General features: G+C 39.5%; 1 protein-coding gene across 9 annotated transcripts in view; it reads right to left on the bottom strand.

The window, feature by feature from the left end:
* PPP2R5C (protein phosphatase 2 regulatory subunit B'gamma) overlaps positions 1–21,933 on the bottom strand; it is a 225,850-nt gene that overhangs the window by 62,959 nt on the left and 140,958 nt on the right. The gene's annotated exons all lie outside the window — the stretch shown is intronic.

Raw genomic sequence — 21,933 nt, 5'->3', positions numbered from 1 at the left:
GTTGGCAAAACTGAATGACTCGTCCAAGGTATTGCAGTTAGGTAGCAGGGCCAAAGCTGAACCCCAAGTCCAGGGCTCTTCCTCTCTGAAGATGTACCCTGTTTCAAAACATAGCTAACCCAGAAATCTAGGGTTCTGCTTCACTTCTGGACTTACTGTACTCACACAAACTTCTCTATTCTACTTTATTTGCTGGTTTTGACTCCATGCTGTCTAGACATTCATTCAATCAATCAACATTTATTAAGTGCCTAGGCACTGTGCTAAATGTCGTCTTCTGATTCTCTTTGTCTCTCTGCTGCTCAAGACCTGACATGGTGTCTATTTTCTGTTAAAAGCTTTCAGGAAACAATTTCAAGTTTCTAAATTAAATGTCCAAAAATGAAAATGCAAACAACACATATCCTAAGGAATCCTCCCATTTTAAATGACTAAACTGGTAATTCTTTTAAAATACTATGCTTAACAGTTAATTAAGATCCTTCTCTTGACTCTATATTTGAAGTCTACACAAAACCATATACTTGTTTGCCAGTTACCTCATTTGGGTGCCAAAAGAACTAAAGTTGCAGAGCACCTCAGTGGAAGTACCTTGTAAAACTATGTGTTCTTAATAAACTAGGTGATTAACTGAACGTTTATTTCCAATGCCCCTCCTTGACTAGTACTACAATTTATCATATAAGCCCCATGTCAAAGGCGAGAACCCACTTTTGGCTGTGCTCAATCTGCTAAGTAGGGACAGGATCAGGAGCTGCCTCTCAGACACATGGCTCTTCAGCTTCTGGAGGACACAATACCAGAGACTGTGATTAGGGCAGGTTAGGAAACTGAAATTTGAAGGGCCACTTGAACTCATTCCTCAGTGGTCAGCTCACTCCCCACCCTGTCTCACTCATACGATCTCAGTTATAATGAATCCCTTTAGCTGGTGAGGAAAAACTCCTTCCCAATCCCCCTCTCCATTCCCTCCTGCCTACCCACCTCCGCTAAATCTGCTGCCTCTTCTGCTTTGCCCTCTGGGACTTGGGTTCCATGATTATTAACAAACCTCCTTTGACCCTGCACTACTTCTGCCCTTACAAACGCCTGGCTCCCGCCAGACACTAAATCTTGTACTCAATGTGCTCTCACTTACCTCCCTCCCCATGGACCCTGGCAGGGGAGTGAGAATGTTCTTTGCACCTTGTTGCCACTTACAGACTCTCCTTCAATCAAGCAATCAAATAATTCATTAAGCTCTTATTATGTGCCAGGCTGTGTGCTGGGTGCTAGGGATATGAATACAAGGAATGACACAATTCCTACCCTCAAAGTGCTTACATTTTTAAAGGAAGAAAACAAGTACTGTACACACATAAGTACATTTAGAATAAATCTAAAGGAATACAAAGTAGAAACTCCTCTGAGCTTCATGTAAGCATATGCATCACCCAGTCTAAATTCTGATCCCAAACCTCTTGGGCGTTCTCCTTTTTCAATGAGCTCAGTGCCTGGCTCAGCCTCCCTTCTCCATCTCAACTCATGTCATTGTAATACAGGACTTCAAATATATATGTTGATGTTCCCTCAAATACGCTAACTTCTATGTCCCTTCTTGTGGGACATAGACTTCCATTCTGCTTCAGCTATGGGAGGGAAGGGAGACAGAAGGAGAGAGGGAAGGATCAAAGTAATTTATGTAGTACCTACTTTTTGTCAGGCATGATGTCAGGCACTTTTTACCAATATTATCTTACTTGATCCCCACAACAACTCTTTGAAGTAGGTGCTATTTTATAGTTGAGGAAACTAAGACAAATAGAGGTTAACTGACTTGTACAAGGTCACACAGCTGTAGGTGTCTGAGGTCAATTTTGAACTTGAGTCCTTCTGACTTCAGCACTATTTATTGTGCCTCCAGATGCCACTGCGATAGTTAGAATGGCTGGCACGTACTAAGAGCTTAATATACGATTACTGTCTTTGTAGTATTGCCATCACCCACAAGTGTGGCACTTCTGTGTTCAAGAACTTCAAAATTCCTTTACCCATCATAATCTTTTATATTTCCATCTCTCCCTATGCTTCACTCTTCCTCCTAAAACCTGTCCTCAAGGTAACCTCCAAATCCCTCCATACCACAGTAACTTTGGAGGTCATCATCTCTTCTCTGGCCATACTCTCCTCCCTGCCCAATACTGCATTTGCCAAATCTGAACCTTTTATAACTCTCATCATCCTCCCACCTTAGGTCCTAGTCACAGGCTGCTGAGCAGAAGGGGAAGTCACAAAACTGTGCTGACCCGGTCCACTACAAATTTATGTTATGTGGCCTCCACTGGGCCCCACCTACTTCTCCCTGACTTCATTCAACTGAAACTACTCTCATCAAAGCCATCGATGATCACTCACTCGCCCAATCTAATGGCCTTTCCTCAACCCTCATTGTGCTGGCCATCTTCTCCTCTCTTGGTCTTTGTCACACTGCTTTCTCTTTGGGCTCCCCTCCTGCCTTGTCTTGCTGTTCCTTCAGGCTCTTTCGCTGGATCTTCAGCTATGTCACACCCACCCTGACTGTTCCTCTGTGATCTGTCTTAGGTCCTCTTCTCTTCTGTTTCCATACTCTCATCTTCATGTACATAATCCAGCTCTAGCCTCTTGTACTCTGTCTCTCTCTCTCCCACTAGTCCCACATCATCAACTGCCTATTGAATATTGCAAATTTCACGCTCTGCAGGCATCTTAAACTCAACATGTCCAAAACAGAATTCACTGTCTTCTTGCCCAGGCCCACCTCTCTTCTACACTTCTCCATTATATATTGGGCAGGACATTATCAGCTTCCCAGTCACTGGTTCACACCCTCAGTATTATACTTTACCACTCCTGGCTCTCACTTATTCATTATCCCTCCTCTTTCAGGTTTCTCTCCTCATTAACACAGCCACACCCTTACCTCTGGCCTGCAGTTTTGTTAATTGCCTTCTAATCTTTTCCCACTCTAGTCCACTCTCCACACAGCTGTCTAGGTGTGATCATGTCACTTCTCTTCTCCTAATCAGTAAAGTCCAAAGGCTCCTTCTTATTTTTAGGACCAGTTTCAAATTCCTCTGTGTGACATTTAAGGCTTTCCCAACCTCTCCCCTTCCTCCTTTTCCAGTTTTCTTACACATTACTCATCTACATTAAGGTCCAGCCATGTCAGCCATTCTGCCCCTCCTCACTCAAGATGCCATCTACATCTCCTTTCTCTGTGCCTGAACGCTGGATGCGCCTTGTACCTGGAATGCTCTTCTTTCTCATTTATTTTTGACTCTTCAATCCCTGACTTCATTCAAGACTCATCACAAGCATCATCTTCTACAGGAGGCTTTTTCCAGTCTGATCACTGCCAGTTCCTTCCCTCTAGGGGTTACCTTCCATCTACTCTGCATCTTGTAGGTCCCTGCTTATGTACCTTTCGTCTGCTCCATAGGTATAACACCCATGGATACCTGCTCAGTCAGCAAAGCTCCTGAGGACAGCCTGAATTAGGTTAAAAAGTAATCGGGAAATGTTTAACAAAATTAAAAAAAAAAAAACCAAACCACAACATCGATAATGTTGATTTGTGGTTTTCTAAGTCAACATGTGGGCCCTGTTTCTATATGAGTCTGACACCACTGGTCTATTCTATTAGAATGTAAGCTCCTTGGGTTTTTTTTTCCTTCTAACCCCAAAACTTGCCATAGTTACTAAATGATTCCTTTTAATTATAAACTAAGTGACTAATTAGATACCTGTTCCAGACCTTTTTCCTTTGGAGAGGGTGAAGAGTAGGAAGACAATGGTAAAGGGTTAGGAAATTTTACCACATTTGCAAATTTTGCTTAGAAAGGTACCAGACTCTTTCTAGTCAGCAAGTAGTTATTATAGTATTTCTTTTTTCCAGAACACGTTTGTAGAGTGAATGAATGAATGAATGAATATATGTAAAACTGCCTAAAAAAACTGAACCTCTCAAAGGTCAACATAATCCAACAAACACAAAGCAGATTAAACAAGATAATGTAAGCCCAGTATTTTGTATTACTTAGGGTACATTCTAGAGTTGTCTTGAGTTATTTACTTGTATTACGTCTTCAACTACATAAACTGTAGCCTCCTCAAGGGCAAGGAAGCTTCTAGGACCTCTGCCAAGGACTGGCACTATTAGACCAGGGCCCCAGACACCATTCCTGAAGTCAAAAATTTGGGGACTTTGGGAAAATGCCCAAGACTGTCCCTACCAGAGCCTTAGGCATAAGGACTCATTAAGGATCTGGTGCTAAGTAGGGTATTTTTCCTCCTCCTCTTCCCTTTGTGTTGTAGCTATGGGCAGGTAGGTGATGCACTAGATAAAACCCAAGGCCTGGAATCAGTAGCACTTGAGTTCAAATCTTGCCTGAGAAACTTACTAGCTTTGTGACCCTGGGCAAGTCATATAACCTGTCCATTTCAACTTCCTCACCTGTAAAATGCACATAATAATAGCACCAATGTGGATAAAATGAGATATCTGTGCAGCGCCTTGTAAACCTTAAAGTACCACATAAATGCTAGCTATTATTATTATTACTAAGCTGAAACCAGGAACCATGGCATTGATGGGGTGCTTGGATCCTAGTTCCAAAATCACATCTCTCCCTAGCCTCAAAACACTGTCCCTAGCAGTTCCTCTCCAGCAAAACATTGATCTTCCTGATACAGTGGCCAGCGGTACCTACAGAATTTATTAGTTTGAGCCAGCTGTATATGGCTGAACTGGCCGTGTACTGGATCATGGAGATATTTACTTCTCACTGACCTATCGTATGCGTGCTAGACCTAGACATATGTACACTCACTTACATCCATCTTGTCTAACAAGACATTGATGGAAGCAGCCTGGGTATTTCCCAGTCAGCCCTGACCATTAGTTGACTTAGTGACATTTCAGGCCTAAAACCACACCTCCATGTACCCCCCTTGGGCTATTTACCAGTGAACTCTGGGTAAGATACCTGAGCAGGTGATACAAAGAGTGCATGTTCTTTTAAAAACTGACCACCCCTTAACCACTCCCTAATCCCACCCTGAATCACCTAATTAACATATTTGGCACATGCTTTACCAAAATTTAACCTACATAAACTTCACCTGCACCCCTCCAAGGTTGCAGTTTCCCTAAGAACTACTGCCTGCTGAAAAGCATAATAAATCTTTGCCACCTTGACTTAAGGAATGCTAGAGTCCGTGAATTTATTCTAGATGGCCCCGACCCCCTCCAGTACTTGGGTCCTTGAGGGGTACGCCCTCCCAACGACCCTGTCTGGGAACTCCGGTCTTGGGGTTCCTGGACTTCATCTCTCAAACCTCAACAGCCTGAAGCCCCTCTCTCCCTTCTTCCATGCTTCAGACAGGAATACCCCTATCAATGTTGCCCTACATTTCTGCAGGAACCCAGAAGGTAGAGATCCAACAAACAATCCCATGACTTAGAAACTTCCTCTTCCCCTCACTCCAATATCTAAACAGTTATCAAGTCTACAGCCAAAGTGGACCATTAGTTGTTCCCCATATCTGACACTACATCTTGTGCCTTTGTGCATTCCCATAGCTCCTCCTCTTCCCTTGTCTTCCTTTAAAGCTCAACTCAGGGGTTACCACCTTTGGGAAGTCTTCCCTAATTGCTCAAATTTGCTAGTGGCTCTATGATTGTCAATTTCCCTATTTGGTGTACGTTATTTCCTATTGTGTATATGTTACATTCTCCCTGGATAGACTGTGAGCTTTTTGAAGAAAGGGGTGTTTTTCTTTCTGAACTCTTAGTGCCTAGCACACAGTAAGGCCTCAAAGAATTTTTTAAATAGGATTTAACAGGATTAACTAAATCTGGAAGGGTCTTTAGAGTCCATCTAATCTCACCTCTTCATGTCACAGATATGGAACTGAGATGCAGAAGTCACATGGCTTGTCCATGGCCACAACAGAGCCAGAGATCTTTCCACTGAATGAGGCTGCTTCTCCTCAAGTGTTTGTAGAATTGAATTTATACAGATTTTTACATTCACTACAGGGTCTCAGATATAGAGTAGGCGCTCAATAAAAGTTTGTTGAAGGAAAGGATAAATGAAGCTCTGTTAATCTATATCTTGAATTCTTAAGCATTGATGCTTAGGAATGGCATTGTTTTTAACCGCATATAGAACATTCTTTCAAACATAAACTAAGTTAAAACTAAGATCTGGAAAATAGATTATATATAGTTAATGACAATGAAAAAACAGACTATAGAACTGAAGTTCTTTGCTTGCTTTTTCAGAGTTCATCATTGACATAACAGTACTACTTAGTGAATGTGACTAAGTGTAGTAAAGAATTAACTAATAAGAAAAGGGACTAAGACCTGATTACATTATAAATTTAAATAAATTCATAATGACTCAGAACAAATGCCATGACCTTAATTTCTTATCTTCAATCCAACTTCAAAACTCTCCCCACCCTTTCAAGTAATACTTTCCACTGCAAACATCAAAAAATAAAAATAGATAATGGAAAGACTCCAAAGACATTAATCCTTAAGTGAAACATAAAACAATCATCCTGGGAATTTCAAAGGTGGAATTCTCTCAAGGGGCCTGCCAATAAACAAACTTCTTCCAAATCCTTAACCAGGAATAGTTGAGCTTAATCCTAAGAATAAATGAGAAGAAAATCTGCAGACCAGTATTTGATAATATACAAAAAATGGACAGAATGGAAAAAAATTTAAAAATTTACATGACTTGAATCCTAGTTCTTATATAATTCTGCTATACTTCAATGTTTAAGTTCCATGTATTTTAAATACTCAATCTGTACTTGTGTTAGGCTTATATTCATGTGAAACAGTATGGCCATGTGAGTTTAATAATTAATGAAACAGAGGTTAAATAATTTGTCAGGATCACTGTCAAGAGTTAGTAATGAAACCTGCAGTCGAGTGGAGGATGCCTGTCCCCTGGTTGGCTATGTCATACAAACTCCTATTAAGTACCTACTATGTGCAAGACGAACAATGATGACTAATACAATTTGCTGCATGGAATTGATTATATAGTAGGAAGGATAAGACATGTACACAAATAACTCTAATACAAAACAGAACATGATACATTTAGAGCTTCAGGGATGGAAAACAATTTATATATTACAGGATTTTAAGATGGAGGGACCCGAGAGGCCATCTAGTCAAGGTCCCTTCATTTTATAGATGAAGAAACTGAGGTCAGGGGAAGTGACAGAACTTGTCTCAGTTCACATAGCTAAGTGAGTAGCAGAGCTGCAGAATGACCGAGGGACCGGGACTCCAAATCAAGGGCATTCTCTACTACATCACAGTTGCCTCAGACACTCTTGTACAATCTTGAGAGGGAGAGTGACATGATGGAAAAAGCAGGGAATTTGGAGCTGGATCAGTCCATCAGGAAACTAGCATCACCTGAGTACCTACTATGCGCCAGGCACTATGCTAAGTGGTGCTGGGGATAAGAAAAAAAAAGGTAAAAGACAGTTCCTGCTCACAGTCTAATGGGGGAGAACATGCAAATGAACAGGCTACAGACAGGATAAACTGGGAGAAATCTCACAGGGAAGGGCCTGGGAAAGGCTTCTTACAGAAGATGCAATTTTAGCTGAGACTTCGAAGAAAGCCAGGGAGCTGAGGAGGGAGAGGCGGGGTATGGGGGACAGCCGGCCAGATGGGAGTGTCTTGTGTGTGAGGACAGTAAGGAGGCCATTGTCACTGGATCGCACAGGATGACCTCTGATACTGAACTAGCTGTGTGAACACAGGCAAGTCATTTAACTTTTCTGAGTCTCAGTTTCATCAGGTGTCATACGGGTCTAATAATACTCATAGCATCTACCTCACAGGGCTCGTTAGGATCAAATGAGCTAACGTAGTATGCTTTATATACTTTGCTAATCGTAAAGTGCTATAAAAATGTCAGTTATTATTTTCCATATCATTTCGATTTTAGTCAATGTGTCACCAGAGCAGCTCGACAGCGTTCAGTTTATTCAAACACACCATATCCAACTCAAAAACAAACACGTATTTATTGAGTGCCTACTACTTACAAAAGTACTTTGTGAGAGGCAGTGTGGTGTAGTGGAAAAGAGCACTGGTCTTGGAGTCAGAAGGCTTGGTTTCGAGTCCTGGCTCCGATACTCACTAGCTGTGTGACTCTGGACAAGTTACATCACCTCTCTGAGCCTCAGTTTTCTCATCTGCAAAATGGGGATAATAACGCTTGCACTCGCTACCTCACAGGGTCGTCGTGAGGAACGTGCTTGACAAGTTTGAGCTGTTACTACTACTGTGCTATTTGATCAGTTAAACCGCAGTACAAGGGTTGACAGGGTATAGTACGTGATTAATTGCCAAATTAATAACCAGGACAATGCAATGTGACAAGTTAAAAAGGACAGAAAGCACCACGTGAGATGGGAAGGTTTCATGAAAAGAAAGGGAGGAACATTCCATAAGGGAAAAGTATTCTCAAAGATGATAACCTTCAGAAATAAAAAAAAAAAGCAATTTCCCAGAAACTTTTCACTGATTAAATTACCTGCTTTTCTTATGTGCTGTTAATAACTTACTGTCATAAAAATTAAATTCAATAAGCATTTCTTAAGCCTCTATTAAGTGAAAGGCGTAGTGCTAGACACAGAGACAAAAACGCCACAGTCCCTGCCACAGTCCCTGCCTTCAAGGGCTTACATTTTTCTCTCGTAACCTACCTGTAAGGCACAGCACATGCAAAGACGAATAAAGAGAAGGTCATTTGAATGGGAAAAGAATTAACAACTGGGGTTTGGGGCAGGCTTTGCCACGGGAGCACGCTCAGGTAAAGGAGGAAGGAACGGCTTCTAGAAATGGGGGAGAGCTGGTGTAAACGCATGGAGGAGGCCAATGAAACAATGAACTTGGTGACTATCAAAATTAATATTAATTAACATTAACAACTATTAACAGTTAATTGTCAAATTTGGCTAGAACATAGCATTCAACCGGGAATAACAGAAAAGGAGGCTGAAATCGTACTGCAGAGGGCATTCAGTGCCAGGCCGCGGAGTCTGTATTTATTTTTGAGGCGATGGGGAAGCTTAGGGCAATGGCATGGTTAGACCTGTCTTAGATGAATTGTTTCAGTAGCTGTGCAGGAGAGGTATTAGAGAAGGAAGAAACCAGAAATAGAGTTTGATTAGAATGCTATTCGAGTAGAAGAGGTAAGAAATGAAGAAAACCTGTAGCAGGATGGCGACCACCTAAGTGAATGGACAGATGGTTTTGACTGTGAGATATTATTTAGCTAGAATGAACAAGACTCATTGATTTGAGGTGAGGCAGAGGAAGAGTCAAGGAAGCATGTTTTCTGGGTTCCTGGAATATTTCTGAAGGATGTTTGAATATGTTTGAAGGATGGAAAGTATAGGAAGAAATAAGAGTCCTGTTTTAGATGTGTTGAGTTCAAGATGCCCGTGAAATATTTTAGCAACGAGAGACTAGATTTCAGGAGAAAGATCAGAGCCAAATTTATAAATCTGGGAGTTATATGCATTAAGAAAGTACTAAGATCCGCAGAAACTAATGACTTCACTGCAAGTAGAATGAGAAGGAGGTGGCCTAGCACCATATCTTAACAGAGGTGAACCAGCAAAGGATCCTGAAAAGGAGTGGTCAGATGGGTAGAAACACCATGAGAAAGCACTATCACCAAAGCCAAGGAAGAGAGTATCTTAGAAGAGGAGGTGCAATGGTGTTAAAAGCTAGAGAAGTTTAAGGACCATGACGACTAAGGAAATTTAGCAAAACTGCTGGTTTTTTTCACTTAGCTATCAATATTTGAAATAAATAAAATTTCCATAATAAATAAATAAATAAATAGGTCAATTTATTTAAATTCAACAGAATGAAATATGGAGGCAAAAAAGACACAGGATTTGGAATCAGAGGCCATGGGTTTGAAAACTGGCTTTGATATTCACTGTGTGATTTTAGGCAAATTCCTTTATCTCTCTAAGCTTTAGTTTTCTCATCTGTAAAATAAAGGGATTATGTTGGATATCTCCCAGCATGAAAAGGTCTAGGTAACACTTGAAATATGAAGGAATTATAATAGCAAATTATTTCTTTTAGAATGTTAAGGCTTATGAAGCACTTTCATAATAACCCTGTGAGGGCTAATATAAATTGTAGCATAAAATATCACTTCAGTTTTACAGATGAGAAAACAGAAGTTCAGAGAAGTTACTTGTTCAAAATCATGTAGCCATTTAGTGGCAGGATTAGAATTCCAGTCTTCTGATTCTGGGTCCAGTGTACTTTTGCTGAAATTTACACTCACTGTTCAGAGGCTTGATAAAAGATAACCAAACACCAAGGTCTTATTCATTCTCTTTTTTCCCATCCCACTCCAGAGGTAAGGCACAATTTCCCTGTGTTCAATTTTCCCACTTATCTCTTTCTTTTACCTGCTGAAGAAGGATAAATTGCTCCTTATTTCAAAGGAAAAACATTAGAATTAAGGCATCTACAGGGCTTTGAAAACTTCACAGAAAGTCATTATATGTGAAATATTGAAGTACATATTGGTGCCTTTCTAAAACTATGGCAGGGCAACTAAAAGTAAGCTTTCCAAGTGAAGCTGACTTAGAGCCCAGAACAGGACATTACATACAAGTGGTAAACATGACATGGTTTTTTTGGGTGGTTTTAACACATTCCTTCCCAGAACCCACCTAGATGCTAAAACACTGTTCTGGGATAAGTAAGACAGTGAGATGAGTTCTTTTAGGATGGTGTTGTTGTTTGTCCTTCTTTCTTGAGAAGACTGTGACAGAAGGAAGGTGATGTCACGACTTGCAAGTAAACTGGATTTATGTGAGGGAGGGCTGTGCAAAGTCACCAGCCTCACTTCTCCTCTGGAGCCTAGGTCCAGCAGCCAGATATAGATCAGGACAACTGAAGATGGCCCTGGATGCAGCGGGAGACCATGGCCTTATAAAAGCTAAGGTCTTTTCCACGTCTCAGTTTGACTGAGGCAGTGCCCAACCAGTGATTAAGCTGTGTAAATAAATTTTAAAAATGAGTCAAAAACAGTAACAACAACAAAAAAGACCCTCAGGGTTTCTGGCCAAAACAGAAACAATTGCAATTTACTCTCACTCAGAGCCATCAGAAAACAATGACCAATGGAGGCTTGAGTTAGGGCCCATTGTTGGCCAATCATTGAGAATCACAGTGATATGGGTTGAAGGAATGGCCCTTAAGAAATCTAGCCCTTAAGCCCCAAGATATCTTGGGCAGAGCAACCCCAGGTAAGGGCATGATTCCTTATGTGGACAGAGAAAGAGAAGAAAGGAGGGAGGAAGGAAAGAAGGAACTGTGTTGACCAAATGGAACAGGCCAGTTGGGTCCCCAGTAGGGCAGTTTGTTGTTCGTCCAGTGTTCTCAAAGAGGACCATGGCATCAGGAAGGTGATATCATGACTTGCAAGTGAATTGGATTGCAGTGAGGCAGGGCTGTGTAAGCTTACCAGCCTCACTCTCTCCTCTAGAGCCATCTGGGTTCAGTGGCAAGATATAGATTAGGGTGACTGGAGATGGCCCCATTTTAGGATGGATATTCAACAAAGGAATATCCCACTTCTTCACCTTTGATAGGGACCTTATCTACTGTCCCTTTTCTCTCTATTGCCCTCTCCTTAAAGTATCAGAGAAGTAAGAAAGATTTATTCAGGGAATTACTCAAATCCCCCCCTTTTTTTTTTTTCATATTTAGGCTCTGGGAAGAACTAGAAATCAGGTTTCAGCTGGAGGGGTAGAAAAGAAAACTCTCATCTACTTCCCCACACACTACCTAAGCTCTTATTAGCACATTCTCACAATGAACTTCAACAGGGCATCAATTTTTTTTTTTTTAGGATGTAATGCGTTTAGCTGAGTAAACAAAGCTGACCAAGTATCTCTGAAGTAAAAAGAAAATCTCTGAACTTAGCAGAAGGAAGAGCTATTAGGTATATATTTCTATCCTACCTTTTTCTGGCTTGACTTTCTAGTTTGAAATTTGGAGTGTTATGTCTATTGACTTATTTTTATGAGTAGTTTATAAATGGACATTTAAGTGAGGAAGACTTCAGTGCTGGAAGCTGAAGAAAAAGGAAATGTTTTTGCCTTTCTTTATATATCCAGGGCTTAGCATAGTGCATAGTAAGGACTTAATAAATATCTGCTGATAAACTGGAGAAGCATGAGGGAAGGGGAAAGGGGACGGTGCTATTATTTAACAGAAAAAGCTGAAGTCAGAAGATCTGGCTCGGGCAAGTCAATGACTAATTCTAGATCACAAAGAAGTTAACTTTTCAGTCACTGGATCTATTTCAAACCCATCTTCCATGGTTCTCTCCACTGATATAGAATAGATCATTAACTGCTTTAGATCTCAGTTTTCTCATCTGAAAAATGAAAGGGTAGGACCTATTGATGGTTAAATTTCTTTTTAGCTATGAATCCTAATATCACCTCCTATGTTCCCACAAGGAGAAAATGCCACATTGTAATAGCTAATAGAGCCATAAAGTGTTTAACTAGATTTTCCTCACAAACACCACTTGAGTCATGGAAATAGATTTGTTAAATTTTTTTTCTGGCAATGATATCTCCATAATGGGATTTCACTGGTATCAAGGAATGCAGCTAGACACTATACCGGTTTTCTAATGGGAATCCTTAGCCCCAGCTGTAGAGTTTTGATAGACAATAATAGAGAATTATTATAAAACTGATTTATGCTCATGAAATAACCAGTCAATTCAGGGATATTAAATTCGTGTAAGGTTAAATGTTACCATGAGCAATTTTAAGAAATACCAAGTAAAATTCAATTTATTACTATGGATAACGTATTTGATGATAAGTTTTTCTTAAAACATTCTTTGTGAAAATAACAACAAAACTAGTCTTTCAATATAGAATAAATTAAATGGGACCAAATGAACAGACCCACAAGATGTTGTGGAACTTAAAGCAAATCTAAATAGGCAGCTTTGCCAGAATACTTGGAGAATGCCCTCTAGTGATACCAAATTTTACCATGCTAGGACCTAGAAGAGGAGATGAGGAAGTCTATTGTCAGGACTGGACTCAAAGCCTTTCCAATTATATCTTCCAAAGCCACCAGTTGCCTCCATAACATGAGGGGGCACTGGAATAGACCTTCAGTAGAGGGGTAAAGAACATAAGGTTCATGAAAAATACACTATTGAGCTTTTCAATATAGCAACATTATAAATCACCATGATGAAGATGTGCTTTGCTAGTATTGTTTCATAATCAGTAGCAATAGCAGATGCTACAGTCTGCCTTGTAAGCAAACTGAAGTGTTTTAAAGTAGTGTTTTGTTTGTGAATACCTTTGCAATTTTACTAGAGTGAAGAAACATCTTTTAACAATTTTGTAATTTAACACACTCTTCATGAAGATCACTAAAAGCTAACCCAAAATAAAGGATTGTTAGCTATATTAGGTTTTTTTTCTATATGAGGGATTTAGCACTTTAGTAAGTTTCAAGGATGTTTGTTTTATTATAATAGCTTTAGTTATAAATACTTTTGCTTTCTTTTTTTAAAATTTTCTAATTTTATCCCTACACGGGTGTCAGTACAAAAATAGAGTAAAAACAACCAATCAAAATGCTGATGGATATCTCTGCTGACAGAATGATCATCCGCTGACTGTACATGGCCAAGTGCATTCTCATGACTGATTCTAGATCACAAAGAAGCCAACTTTTCATTCACTAGACCCACCTCAAACTCATCTTCCATGGTTGTCTGCACTGACATACATTATACATTACAAACAGTGAATCAAAGCAGGCTACTTTGTGCTGCTTTCTCTTCATGGAAAATCCTTGGACTATTTCACAGAGCCAGTTTAAAGATAAGCATGGTCAGTGTTTCTTAATGTCCCATCTAATTCTAAAATTCTATGATTCTTTTGCTATGTGGAAAGGCAGTGCATTCAATACAGTTTTTGCTAATTCAAGTTCCAGGTGCTGTTACAAGTACGGACTTTGAAGATTTTAAAAATTACAACCATGGCCTGCCACACATCAAGAACTTAAGACCAAATAACCACCATCCATATATACCCAATCTCACTTCCAAAACAGAAAGTGACTTTATGAAATATTATTATTTATTATTCCTTTTGGGATTAAATCCTCATTGTTTCATTAAAAAAGATTAACTGCATTTTGGTTGATTTAAAATAAGTAATATTTCTAAATGCCATAAAATACCCAGCTTTTCTTAAGTTATTTCTTCTAACAATGTGATCTCTCTGAAACACAATTTAGAACAAAAATGCCTTGTTCTATCTTGAACTAAGATCTTATATTTGCTTATATTTACACTAAAATATAGCATAATGCTTATATTTGCTTGTGCTTACACTTATATTTGCTTACATCTACACTAAAATATAGTGCGGTGCTATTTTTTATTGCAGAATAGGAGCAAGAATCAGATTTTCAAAATTTAAAGTAGGTACATATTACTTTGACAGCTTTCAAGACATATGGTGCTGAAAATGCCTAAGAATCTAGTTGCTTTAGTCCTAGGTTAATTTTTCTCTAGTTGTGGAAGTCAGTTGATACAAATTATGCACTGAGCATTTGTGGAAGGAACATTAGTGATACCTAAGAAATGGAAGTTAGGGTTCCTGTTCTTAGGTGATTTAGAATTGGAACGATATAATAGATGTATGAGAGGCAGACATTTCTTGTTAAAAATAGTGCTGACTTCAGGGCCAGGAAGACCTGGGTTGAAGTACCATCAACAACCATTTATTTAAGGTCTTACAATGTGTTAATCATTGGGGATGCAAAGAAAAGCAAAAACAGTCTCTGCCTTCAAGGAACTTACATTCTAATAGGGGAGAGAATCTGCAAACAATTGTATGTCTTACAAAATATATATAGGGCAAATTGGATGTAATCTCAGAAGAGAGGCCCTAGTATTGAAGGGGCCTGGCTGAAGGCAGGATTTAAGCTGGAACATAAAGGAAGTCAGGGAAGTCAGGATACGGAGAAAAGGATATGAGGGGCAGCCAGTAAAAAATGCTCAGAGCCTAGAGACAGATGGAGTGTCTTGGGCAAGGAACAGCAAGGCCAGTAATGTTGGATCACAGAGTACTTGAAGGTTATAAAGTATGAGAAGGCTGGAAAGTTGGAACGGGGCCAAGTTATGAAGGGCTTTAAAAAAAAAAGCTAAACTGAGAATTTCATATCCTCGAGGTAATAGGGAGCCAACAGAATTCATTTAGTAAGGGGGTAGAAAGGCTATCCAACTTGCACTTGAGGAACATTCTCACCTCATAATGCTCTAGGACAGGGTGGTGGCCTACAAGCATAGAAATTTACATAAATGCTTTAGTAAAGGAAGCTGAGCTGCCACAGAGTTCTCACTAAAATGGAAAATCCAAATATATTGTCTATTCTTTCAATAAAAACCTAAGGTTGGACAGCCTTGCTCCAGGAAACTCTCTGACTGTACAGTTCAGAAGAGTGCTGAACCTGCGTTGGTAGAGGAAGAGTCCTTATCTGAGAATTCTCCATATCAATGAAATCATAGGTCTAGTCCTTGTCCCCTTAAACATGCACACATGAAATGACCTGACACTCATCAAACAACATAAACACAGCCAGTACAAATTAAAACAGTAACTCAATATATCAACTCTTTTCTACTTCAAGAATGCCCTAGCCCCTAAATCCTAACTCAAATCCTGACTAAGAATTCTTGCCCAGATTGGCACCTGCCTCTTTCTTGCATTCTTATATGTATGTATGTATCTTTCTATCTATCTCTACCATACATAAACCATAGCACTTGAGCACATTCATTTCATCATTCTATTTGGTGCTATCTTAATTGTTTAAAGTGTGTATATGAAAAAAAATTCAAGTTTCTTAGGACCTTGGAGACTGTGACAAATATTTCTTCTCTGTTACACATAGCACTTAAGTGCTTTATCAGGTGCTCAAAAACTGAAGTGAAAGAATGCAAATGAATTAAGATTAAAAGAGCAGTCATAGTTCTTAGATGACCTGAGTTAGGCTTTTAAGCAAAGGAATGACATGATTAAAAAAAAAAATTTAAAAAAATATTCACCTAGAATATCCATACTTGTCATGTACAAGTTAGCAAGCATTTACTAAGCACCTCCTAAGCAAGCATTTACTAAGTACCTGCCAGGTACTCTTAAGTGTCTCAGACACTTACTAGCTGTGAGACTCCGGGCTAGTCATTTGGCCCTGTTTGCCTTAGTTTCCTCATCTGTAAAATGAGCGGGAGAAGGAAATGATAAACCACCGAAGGATCTGCCAAGGAGGGCTGCAAAGAGCTGGATGTGACGGAAAGTGACTAAACGACAACAAAATGTACAAACAAGATACATAAAGGATAAACTGGAGACAACAGACAGAAGGCACTATCGTTAAGTGGCAATCATGAAAGGCTTGTTATAGAAGGTGAGATTTCTGCTGGGACTTGAAAGAAGTCAGGAGACAGAGATAAGGGAAATATGTGAAAATGCGCAGGAATTGGCTAATAGAGTACCCTGTGCTAGGAACAGCAAAGAGTACAGTGACACCGAATGGAAGAAGATGTGGAGGGCTGGGAGGTGGAGTAAGCTGCAAGAAGATTGGAAAAGTAGGAAACAGTTATTTTATATTTGATCCTGGCAGTAATAGGGAGCCAGAGGACTTTATTGAAGTGGGGTATGCATATGTGGGCACATGTGTGCACGGGTGTGTGTGTGTGTGTGACATAGACCTGCACTTTAGGCTGAGTGGAGGGTGGACTAGAATAGAGATTTGAGGTAGGGAGACTAACCAGCAGGCTATTGCAATAGTCCAGGTGTGAGGTGATGACTGCATGCATTAGAGTGGGGCAGCATCAGAGAGAAGAGAAAGGGGTGTATGTGAAGATGTTATGAAGGCTAAATTGATGGGACTTTGCAACATATTGATGATGGAGAGTGAGAGTGAGGAGTTGAGCATGACACTTGGCTTGTGCTCTTGATGGTAATTGCAAAGTTGGAAAGCAAGAAGGAATGGGGAAAGGGAAGATATGCTGACTTTAAGATGTCTATGGGTCATCCAATTTGAAATGTCCAGTAAAAGTAAGTGCTAGGCCTGGGAATCATCAATACAGAGATGATATTTGAATCTATAATAGTTAATGAGATCACCAAATGAAATAATATAGTGGGAGAAGAGAAGAGGTCCCAGGACAGAGCCTTGGGGGACAACCACAGTTATCAAGGCATACACAGATGAGGATGTAACAAAGAAGACTGAGAAGAAACTGTCAGAAAGGTAGGAGGAGAATCAAAAAAGAAAAGAGAGCACCAAGGAGATGAGAATGATAGACATTGTCAAAGGCTACAGAAAAACTGAGAAGAATGAAGACTGAGAAAAGGCTACTGCATTTGGTAACTTCTAAGAGATCATTACTAACTTTGTCAGGGGGCAGCGGATAGAGTTCTGGGCCTGGAGTCAGAAAGACTCATCTTCCTGAGTTCAAATCTGGCCTCAGACACTTACTAGCTCTGTGACCCTGGGCGAGTCACTTCACCCTCCCTCTGCCTCAAGTTTCCTCATATGTAAAATGGGCTGGAAAAAGAATGAGGTCAGAAGCTAGAATGCATATAAATCTCAGAGTTAGGGTAAAGGCCTAAAAGATTGAACTCAAACAGGAATTTTAATTAAAAAAAAATTTAACAAAATAGAGTTTGGGGGAATGAAGCAGAGCACAAGTTACATCCTGGCCCTTCTAGGAATAATGGCAATTCTGTGCAAATTAAAGCCATCAAAGCCATTTTTTAAGGACTATTTCATTTTTTAAATGAAAAAAGATACTGCTAAATATACACAACTTATCTACTAGAGCAATCAACAGTCAATATTGTGTTAGTCTGAGTTGTTGCCTAGGTCTATATATAAAAATTAAAATTATAATTATTAATAATGTTTTTAATAATTTACAAATTTCTTTACTATTTCAAGCCGACTTTGTCCAATTAGCAGGAGTTAATCAGTTCTTGTGGTATTTATTTTGTCCCCATTACACTGTGAAAAGAGCACTGAATTTGGAGTCAAACTGTCTGGGTTTCCAGCCCTAAGCCTCAGTTTTCTCATCTGACCTTTAATGTGCCTTCTGGCTCTAACTCTATAATCCCATGATCCTAGCACGTGGTTTCTAATGTTTGAGGGAGGCTCTCAAATTGGTCTTCAGTTATAATGGTTGCTAAACAGTGGTAGGGAACAAAGGAACACAAATTGGGAGCCTATTCAAGCACTGATTATGAAGTACAGAAGAGGTGAGGAAAGAAACTCCTTTCATAAAAAAAGTTTTTATCTCATAGTAAAAGTACTAATTTTGATATGCAATATGTATTTTTTTTAACAATATTCACTAAGGACAATCAATTGAATAGTAAAGATTTGGAAAATGATGTCAGAAACATACTGATCAGTAATACGTCAATCATACGAATGCCCTAGGATTTTCTTATTCTAAAGCTTAAAAGACAACTGTGGGTAATATAGGCAAATAATTCAATATCAAAATAACTAAAGCTTCTGAAAAGATTTAAATATTTGCATGGAGAACATATCTACCTGGAGAAGAAACATTTAAGTATTTTATATGCTTCCCACCTCTCATGGCTGTTCTGGATTCTAGTTAGAGAATTAAGGCTAAAACAGACTTTAGAGACCTTCAAATCCAACCTCTTCTCCGCCTCCTTCATTGTACAGAAGGAGATGCTGTCTTCTAGCTGAAGATGAAGACATTTCAAAGCTATGAGGCTGTAGGATCAGGCATGGACTCAGCTTGGGGTATCAGAAAAGGCATTTGACCTGCTTCCTCATTACCTTATCACAGCGAGCAAGCCTTAAGCTTTCTGAGCATGATGGTCCTCGACTACAGAATGGGGGTAATAATTCTTACACTGTTTATATTACTGGGTTATTGTGGGGAAAGTGTTCTGTGAACTATAGAGCCCTATATAAATATAAGCTATCATTACTGATGAAGCCCTGTTATATTCCCCGGCATAAATCAAACTCAGCGAACACTTACAAAATACACAATATGTGCAAGGCACTGTGCTAGGCATTGGGGCCATGAAGACAAAAATGAAACTGCTTTTTGAGGAACTTGTCTTCCTTTCCATTCGAAGACTGAGGGTGGGAAGATAATTCAACCTAATAACAGCAATGATAGTGGCTACCATTTGTATAGGTCTGCAAGAGCTTTATATACGTTCTCTCATCTGATGCTTATCGAAGCCCTGTGAAGGAGGTGCTGTTAGGATCCTCACTTTACAGATGAGAAAACTGAGGTTGACAGAAGCTAAATGATTTGCTCCAGGTCACACAGCTAAGTAAAGGTCTTAGGTAGGACTTAGACCCAAATCTTTCTCATCCCAAGTCCAGCACTCTACCTACTGTGCCAGCTAGCTGCCTTATAATTACAAGTAAGTCACAAGTATTTTGAAGATGGAAAGAAGAGTATCAACTGGGAAATCCAAAAAACTTCCCAAGGTAAGCAATACCTCAGCTGAATCCAGAAGGAAGATAGGGACGATGAGAGCGGAGGGCAAATGCCCTAGGAGACGGTCTACAAGAAGGCATAGATATGGAAGACTAATTTTCAGTTCAGGGGACAACTTCCAATTTGGCTGGAACACAGAGGGAAGTCACATGAAGTAAATCTGGGAAGGGAAGCCAGATTGTGGAAGCCTGTAAGTGCCAGGCCAAGTCTATATATCGCCCTAGAGGGAAGAGGAAGCCACTGAAGATTTTTGAGCAAGGGATGACATAATCACAGTCTTTCTTTAGGAAGAGGCTGGAGGGCAGAGATTGGAAACAGGGAGAGCAATTAAGAGACTATTACAGTAAACCAGGTGAGAGATGATGAATATGTGTTAGCTGTGTGAGTGGAGATAAGGAGATGGATGAGAGGATGCTATATAGGTAGAACTGGCAAGGCTTGACCATCGACTGGATGCGGAATGTGAAGGAGAGAGAAGAAAACATGATGACTGGAAGGCTGGAGGACCTCACCATTTAGAAGGATCTCTTCCATATGGGATCTGTCCAAGATGTTCTCCATGACAATGGTGAATATCCTGGGCTAATATGTCTCCTTGTTTCATGGCATACTTAAAATTGATAGAGAATGCTTGACCAAAATCACGTCTGTGGTTACACCTATCAAGGAATTTTGTATGATTGTAACAAACATAGGAGACACCTTATTGGAGGGAAGCTTTTAAGGGTGCCTTTTGGAGTAGAATACTTAAAAAAAAATCTACAAATTATGGTATATATAAGTGGGATGGAATGCTGTTGTGCCCTGAGAAATAATGAAGAAGGGCTATTTCAGAGAAACCTGGGGAGACTTGTATGAACTGACGTACAGTGAAATTAGCAGAAGCAGGAGAACAATTTATACAGTAACAACAATACTGTGAAGACTAATGTCAACACTTAAAATTGTTAATAAACTAGTTTATTAATAATTAATAAATTAGTTAATAAAAATTATAATAAAGATTAGCTTTGACAGATGTAGGAACTCTGATCAATGTAAAGATCAACCATGATTCCACAGGGCACATGATGCAACATGCAGTCCATCTCTTAACAGAGTAGCGATGGAATCAAGGTGCATAATGAGACATATAGGTTTCTGGAAATGGCCAATCCGGAATTTGTTTTGCTTGACTATGCATATTTGTTACACAGGTTTTGTTTTTCTTTCTTTTTCAACTGGAGGTAGGGTGCGAGGAAAGGGGAGGAAGAGAAGGTGAATTTTTGTTAACTGAAAAAATAAAACTCATCAGGACACAGTAAAATTTTGTATTTTCTAAAACTTTCAGTCAACTGTGTTATGGTGAAGGTGTGGTCTGCTGTAGAAAACTACAAAAGCCTGTGTATTCTTTTCTCATGAGATCTGAAGCTATTCAAAAGAGAAGCCTTCTAATAGAGATAGGAAATATAACATGGAACAAATGGATAAAGACTGGCATGCGTTTGGTCAGGAAGCCTAAGGAATCATCTCAGGCAGATTCTGTGGACAGACAATGAGCTGGGCCCAAAGATACATGGTACTTTCCTTTATCCTAAGCTACTTCTGACACAAAGCCCCAACTTTAAACACCAATTTTCTTGGCGGGGTTAATGGAGCTGCTAATCACTGATCACTACAATTTCCAAAGAATAAAATTTGGAGAATACCCAAAAAACAATGGAGAAAACACAAGATGGGTATAAGTTGGCTGTAACATTACCAAAAATTACTTATGTGCAAAAAATGACAAAAAGAAATGAATACATGACTGGGAAAGAGGTAGAATAGTCAGGTGTTGAGAAAGATGGACAAAAGAGATACAACCTGAAAGATGCACTGGTACACATTAGGAGTAATAAGACTTGGAGGAAGATCCCTAGAGTGATGGATACAGATACTTTGTGAAGAATTTCTGGGAGAAAACAGACAGGAAGTGTATCAGATGAGAAGATATGGAGGGTTTGCAATTGACACTACTAAAGGTAGTATTCACATTGATAAGATCAGGGATCTACTGAACTATTATTATAATCAACAAGGGAAAGTGCCAGTTGTGGGAGATAGAAATAGCTATGAGAAATCACCAATCTTTAGTTTCATGATACAGCTATAAATGTTAAGGTTCAGAAAGTACAATTATAAGCGAAAAGACCTAAGCTGAACCAAGTAGTCAGAAAGGTGTAAACCTGGTCTAGGAGCCCAAATTAGGGGGTTGAAATAATAAGATAAACACACATTTATTTTGATCCATGTCGAT

This window comes from Trichosurus vulpecula, chromosome 3 (assembly GCF_011100635.1).
Source record: "Trichosurus vulpecula isolate mTriVul1 chromosome 3, mTriVul1.pri, whole genome shotgun sequence".
NCBI lineage: Eukaryota > Metazoa > Chordata > Mammalia > Diprotodontia > Phalangeridae > Trichosurus > Trichosurus vulpecula.
The sequence above is the reverse complement of the archived record's forward strand: the minus strand, read 5'-3'. Positions and strand labels throughout refer to the sequence as shown.